Source organism: Felis catus, chromosome C1 (assembly GCF_018350175.1).
Source record: "Felis catus isolate Fca126 chromosome C1, F.catus_Fca126_mat1.0, whole genome shotgun sequence".
Classification (NCBI taxonomy): domain Eukaryota; kingdom Metazoa; phylum Chordata; class Mammalia; order Carnivora; family Felidae; genus Felis; species Felis catus.
Window position 1 is genome coordinate 26,840,526 of NC_058375.1, and position 5,359 is coordinate 26,845,884.

The following is a 5,359-nucleotide window of genomic DNA, read 5'->3' on the forward strand; positions in this document are numbered from 1 at the left end:
CTCTTTTGTCAGTTTTCTCTTCCATTCTTCACAAAGACTATTCAGTTTCTCCTTTCTCTTCAAATCTCTGACCCAAAACTTCACTCACAGCAGGTGACATAACCTCTTATTCTCATAGAGAAAATACTATACAATCAAATAAGAACTTCCTCAGTTCCTGGCACAAAATGAACAGTTTTCTGCAATTAAACCTACCATTCTTTCTTTCCTCCAATTACAAAGGAGAGAGTGTCTCTCCAGCTACTACCTTATCTTTGTCACAGCCACATACCTCTTAGAAGAGCTGACTACACTCGTTTTCCCTTCTTCCTATCACAGCCACTCCTCAATCCACTGCTATCTGGCTTCTGCCTTCCACAGAAACCACTCTTGGCAAATTCACTAATGACTTTGTTGCTAAATCCTATGGCTATTTATCAGTCCTTATTTCAGCAGTCAATGGCATTGCTGCTATTGACCTCATCCTCTCTTAAATCCTCTCTTCACGTGGCTTTGTGATACCATATTCTCCGAGTTTGCCTCATATGGCCTTAGCCATTTCTTCTTAGTTCCTTTCTTGTGTTCCTATAGCTACACTAATTTGTTAATTATCAGTGTTCCTTAAGGTTTCTGTCTTTGGCCTTTTCACCTCACTCTACCCACAATGAGTGTACTCTCAACCACCCACTTCTGTGGCTATAATCATCAACTCTGTATGGTAACTTGCAAAACTACAACTCTTTCCGAGATATTTCTTCTGAACTGTTTATTCAACTGCCTATTAAATATTTATCTTTGGGTATTTCATGGTGTTTCAGACTCAACATATCTAAAACTGAACCCATTATTTGCCCCAGTGCCCCACCCTTTCAACAGCTCCCCTCCCCCTCTTGTATTCCCTATCTCTTAGAATAATGCCACCATCCCCTAGGATGTAACAGTGAGAAATAGAAACAAAGATATTCTGAAAGAGAAAGGATACATTCACCCATCCATTCATCAAACAAACATGTATCAAGTGACTCCCTACCCAGTATTGTGTTAAGTACTAGGAGATGGGCTGAAAAGAGACAAAGACGTATAGTTTCAGAAACAGAGAAGGTGCATGTCAGGCAGAGATGCAGAGAAAGACCTACACAGAAAGTTTCATTTCGTGTGTTTGATAACCAGGGGGAAAAAGTATATATATTTCAAATAGTTGTCCTGAGACAGGATGTTACACTTAATTTGGGTGCTTTTTAAATTTTTTCTTCAGCATAAAGAACCTTGATGAAGAGGGAAAAGGGCTGATTAAGGAGACAAACAGAATTGACTCATTCTTATTCTTGTTATTGGCAATTAGCTGTGTACTAACTATCTAGTTAAATCTCATACTACGATTTTGCATCATTCTTTGAAATTTATGGAGCTTTTTTTCCATTATAAAAGTGATACAGGCTATGGTTGGGGGGGGGGAGGATATATAAGAAGGCTTTTGGATGGTATAGAATTCAAAGACTAAAGTTGTGGGATTAATTCTCATTCTTTCTGAACTCCTATTCTTGGACACAAAGCAGAATACTCTTTTTTTTTTAAGCATTTATTTTTGAGAGAAAGACAGAAAGACAGAGAGACAGAGCACCAGTGGGGGAAGGGCAGAGAGAGAAGGAGACACAGAATTGGAAGCAGGCTCCAGGCTCTGAGCTGTCAGCACAGAGCCCAAAGCAGGGCTCGAACTTACGAGCTGTGAGATCACGACCTGAGCCGAAGTCAACCGACTGAGCCACCTAGGCACCCCAGAATACTCTTAATATCCAGGTGTTTTCCTAAGGGTTTGATTGCCACTGATTATCAATGAGATCCTGGGGAATTTTAGGACTATGGCTTGACTGCTGTTGGGCCTCTCTCTTAAGCTGTTTATTCAAAAGAGGTAAGTCAAGGAATTAAGTTGGGTTCTGATGCTTCATCCAGAAGTAACAGCGATGATTTTTAGGGCATATTCAGGTATGGAGAAAATAATATTTATTTTCTTCCAAATCTGAAGCCTCACACTGCAACACTGGCAGAAAATTTAATCTCAGTCATTATTGGCATTCTCGAGAAGGCCACCAGAGGTCTGCATAGTTCTGGGCCCCCCCCCCCCCCCCACCTTGAAGCATCAAGGAAGCTCTGCAACGATTGGCTCAGTAGTCCAGATTGGTTATTGGAGACAGCCACTGCCCCAATCTGCATGTTCTCCACAGGACAAGTGGCTTTGGCACGTGCATCTTCAGCAAGGACAAAACTCCTTATGTTCAGGGTCCAGTCGTCTCCCCACAGCGCTGTTAAAGAACATGGTACACGTTCTTCAAATCACACTATAGACCTTCACCCTCTTCCTAGCCTTCTGAAACCTTTTCTTCCTTGGTTTTCTCTAAGACACTTCCCTGTCTCCTACACACACACACACACACACACACACACACACACACACACACACTCATACATACACATACTCCCTGGATACTTTCATAATCTTTTCAGTCGGGTTGAATTTTTATAAAACATAAGACAGCTCTTGACTTCCAACAGCTTCTGCGTTGGCTCCTACCAAAATCTCTCTGACAAAGATGCAAGGGAGGGAAAGTATACAATACAAATCAATGTCTCAGAAATTAGATAACTGCCTCGTGAACAAGCAATTTGCACACTCAATGGAAATCCTCACCTGGGACCAGGAATCAATCTTTCTTATAGTGTTTTCTTTTCTCAATCCTATTACCAGGAGCAGGGATGTGCACTCAGTGCTCCAGTTCTCCTGAAGCTGTTACACAAAACCTAGGGCTTATCTCTCATTGATATTTTTTACTTGCACGAGTCATTCATTTATGAGAAACAAGAGTCTACACATCTTATAGACCAATTGCTTTATCTTGCTTAGATAAACTTATGTTAACTTAGAAAATAAAACACATTTGTTGACAGCAATTGCTCATGAGTACATTTACTAGATAGGACTTTTGGCTGCAAGAGATAGAAAACCAAATCAAAGTAGGTTAAGTACAAAGAGAATCTACTGGCTTACATAATTTGTCCAAGAGTTGGACATCACAAATGGATGGACCAGGGAGGGAAGGTGTCAAAATTAGTATTATATGACTTAGACTGGAATCAGAGTCCTCCACCTCTCAGGTACTATGATTAGGTCAGTGATGGTCATTTGATGGTCACCACCTCACTGGGATTTTTTTTCTCCCACCCTATCAAAAAACACACTCTGTATCCAGTGAAAATATCCTTCAGGAGTGGAGGTAAAATAAAGACATTATTAGAGAAGAAAAACAAAAAGAATTTCTTGGCAACAGTCCTGCTCTAAAAGAATTGCTAAAGGAAGTTCTTCAGACAGGGGAATGATACCTGAAGGAAATGGGAACATCAAGAATCAAAGAACAGAAGTGGTAAATATATGAGTAAACGTAATAGACTATTCTCCTCTGGAGTTGTTTTAAAAATATTTGTTGGTTGGGGTGCCTGGGTGGTTCAGTCAGTTAAGAGTCCTGCTCTTGGTTTTGGCTCAGGTCATGACCTCACAGGTCATGAGTTCAAGCCCCGCATCAGGCTCTGTGCTGTCAGTGCAGAGACTGCTTGGGATTGATTCTGTCTCCCCCTCCCTCTCATGCCCCTCCCCTGCTCTCACTCTCTGTCTCAAAAATAAATAAATAAATAAAATATTTTCTGGTTGACAGCAAAAATTATTAACACTGGCTGATGGGGTTTAGAATTCTAATACATAAAATGACTATAACAAAAGGGTAGAGAGAGGATAAACAGATTTATTTAGGGATAATATTTCTACATTTTACTTGAAGTGGTAAAATACTAATTCTAAGTGGACTATAAAAAGTTAATTATGATTATTGCAGTCACTAGAGCAACCACTAAAAAAAATTATACAAAGATATATGGTCATAAATAGTTAAAATGGGGGGCGCCTGGGTGGCTCAGTCGGTTAAGCGGCCGACTTCGGCTCAGGTCATGATCTCGCGGTCCGTGAGTTCGAGCCCCGCGTCAGGCTCTGTGCTGACAGCTCAGAGCCTGGAGCCTGTTTCAGATTCTGTGTCTCCCTCTCTCTGACCCTCCCCCATTCATGCTCTGTCTCTCTCTGTCTCAAAAATAAATAAACGTTAAAAAAAATTAAATAGTTAAAATGGAATACTAGAAAATGTTCAAATTAGCCAAAAGAAGGCAAGGAAAGGGAACAGAGAACAAATAATAAAATGATATACATAATTACTAGATATTATATTAGGAACATAAGAATAACTTGGAGAAACTAACTTCAGTTACCAATGTAATATTCAGAATCACCAAAGGGTCTGAATTTAAGGTTAACTGCAGAGGACATTTAGGGATCATAGCAGCAGGGGTCAGGAGGACCTTTTGACCTGGACATAGACTTTTGATAATATCTCAGGAAGCATGGTCAAAGACAAGATTGCAATAAATTCATCATTCAACTCTATATATCTTTTATAATCCTATTATGATTTTAGGAATAGCACAATTATTCGATACTATACTCTTTTAGGTGTTGAAAATGTTAATTTGTTAAGTAGCATTTAAAATATACCATGAATGGGGTGCCTAGGTGGCTCAGTTGATTAAGAATCCAACTTCAGATCAGGTCATAATCTCAAGGTCCTTGAGTTTGAGCCCTGCATCAGGCTCTGTGCTGACATCTCAGAGCCTGGAGCCTGCTTCAGATTTTGTGTCTCCCTTTCTCTCTGCCCCTCCCACTCCCCCACTCGCACTCTTTCTCTCTCTCTCTCTCAAAAATAAACACTTAAAAAGCTTTCAAATAAAATATACCATGAATATATATACAATGGAATATTACTCGGCAATCAAAAAGAATGGAATCTTACCATTTGCAACAACATGGATGGAATTAGAATGTCTTATGCTAAGTAAAATAAGTCAGAGAACGACAAATATATGATTTCACTCATGTGGAACTTAAGAAACAAAACAGATGAACATAGAGAAAGGGAAGGGAAAATAATATAAAAACGGAGAAGCAAACCATAAGAGACTCTGAAATATAGAGAACAAACTGAGGAGAGGTGAAGGGTACTTGAGTGCAGGGATGGGCTAAATGGGTGACGGACACTAAGGAGGGCACTTGTTGGGGTGAGCACTGGGTGTTATATGTAAGTAATGAATCTCTAAATTCTACTCCTGAAACCATTACTACACTATATGTTAACAAACTTGGTTTAAATTTTTAAAAATAAAATAAACCATGATTTTTACACACTCATTTGGGATCATCTTAATATACTAAGACCACCCGCAAATGGAAAAAGCCTGAACCCCCTCTATTGCTGCAGGTAATTCCTTTTACTGGTAATTTACTCTGTAC

At 39.6% G+C, this 5,359-nt stretch overlaps 1 protein-coding gene across 6 annotated transcripts in view; it reads right to left on the reverse strand.

Annotated features, from left to right (window-relative positions):
• ZMYM6 (zinc finger MYM-type containing 6) overlaps nt 1–5,359 on the reverse strand; it is a 119,421-nt gene that overhangs the window by 54,479 nt on the left and 59,583 nt on the right. The gene's annotated exons all lie outside the window — the stretch shown is intronic.